Consider the following 2,020-nt stretch of genomic DNA (forward strand, 5'->3'; position numbering starts at 1 on the left):
CCTCAGGAGGACATGGTGGGGCTAGGGAAGGAGTCACTGATGCTATTGAGCCGAGGGAAGAGGCCGCGTTGGCAGCTGCTTTGCCAGACAAAGTACCTTGAGCCTGGGTGAGAGAGGATGAGGAGGATGAGGACGGCTTGGTCATCCACTCGACCAAGTCTTCGACATGAACATGAACGAATTCTGGACAGCCGCACTCATATAAAGCCTTGTTTATTGGAAGATGCACATCAAATTAAAAAAATCATAGCAGACAAAAAAGAACTGACGTTTCGCACTAGCATTAGTGCTTACTCAAATGAGTAAGCACTAACGCTAGTGCGAAACGTCAGCTCTTTTTGGTCTGCTATGATCTTTTGAATGTAATGTGCATCTTCCAATAAACAAGGCTTTATATGAGTGTGGCTGTCCAGAATTCATTCATTTTCATCGCTATCAGCATTACCCAGCACCTATGACCTCCATACCAAGATTGATTTACTCTTTGTCTGTTCAGTGCTCCTGGAGCGGTGATCGTTTTCTCCAAGTCTTCTGCATGTTGCGGCTCAACACGGCCAGCTGCCGAAAAAAAGGCCAAGCATGTCCCACGGCCACGTGCTGATGAGGATGCACCATGTCCACGACCAGCACTGTTGCTATATATATATATAACGATTATACTGCAGCTAGCAGAATGAACTGCCTGCCTCTAGTATTATTAGTATGTGTCAAGTTCTCACGTACCTGACTGATGAGCCCGGAAGCCCTGCAAAGGAAGGCCTCCCTTACGTATCTGACTCACGGCCCCTGGTAGAGCAGACAGGTGGCACGGGAGTGCAGAATGGTATGAGTGCCTTGCAGGATCAACAGCAGATGGGTCAGATGGCCGGCACAGCAGACAGGACCAGCAGGCTGGATGGATCAGCAGACAGGTGAGCAGACTGGGTGGATCAGCAGACAGGTGAGCAAACTGGATGGATCAGCAGACAGATGAACAGACTGGATGGATCAGCAGACAGGTGAGCAGACTGGATGGATCAGCAGACAGGTGAGCAGACTGGATGGATCAGCAGACAGGTGAGCAAACTGGATGGATCAGCAGACAGGTGAGCAGACTGGATGGATCAGCAGACAGGTGAGCAGACTGGATGGATCAGCAGACAGGTGAGCAGACTGGATAGATCAGCAGACAGGTGAGCAAACTGGATGGATCAGCAGACAGGTAAGCAGACTGGATGGATCAGCAGGCAGGTGAGCAGACTGGAAGAGAGTCTTGGAACGTCAGGCAGGCCGGGTCGATAATCAGACTAGCAACAAAGGTACAAGAGGAGCAGGCAGAAGGAATCATCAAACAAGCAAAGGGTGCAGGCGGATAACAGGAACAATCTCAAAACAAGCCGGGTCAAACAGGAGCAGATATCAGATCTTCAGGAAACACATACACAGAGCTGCAGATCAAACAGCAAGGACACAGAGCTGCTGAGGTGTTTAAATAAGGCAGCCTGTTGCCAATCACTGAAATTAGCCTGGACTAAGTTAACCCTTAGGTGGCAGGTCCATGACATTGCCCCTTCCTAAAGGGCTGCCTCCGGATGCCCAATTGGGCCAACTTCACATCATGGGATCTCTTGAAGGATTGCATTAATTCTTTAGCATGAATATTGCTTTCAGGCTCCCAAGAGTTATTTTCCGGCCCATACCCCTTCCATTTAATTAGATACTGAACCTGATTGTACCTCCTTCTACAATCCAAGATTGCCTCCACCTCAAATTCCTCCTCTCCATTGACTATTACAGGCTCCGGTGGACTAGTACTTCGTTCAGGGAAGGGATTCGGAACAGCAGGTTTCAAAAGAGTCACATGGAAAACGGGGTGAACTTTAAGTGAATCGGGTAATTCCAGCTCATAAGCTACATCATTGATCTTTCTCTTTACAGGGAAGGGGCCCATAAACTTAGGGCACAATTTTCTTGAGGGGCAAGCCATTTTCAAGTTCATACCTGGTTGCCTGGTTCCAGAATTAGTTCTCCTCGTTTTTTC

The sequence above is a fragment of the Aquarana catesbeiana genome, linkage group LG04, assembly GCF_042186555.1.
Source record: "Aquarana catesbeiana isolate 2022-GZ linkage group LG04, ASM4218655v1, whole genome shotgun sequence".
NCBI classification, from domain to species: Eukaryota; Metazoa; Chordata; class Amphibia; order Anura; family Ranidae; genus Aquarana; species Aquarana catesbeiana.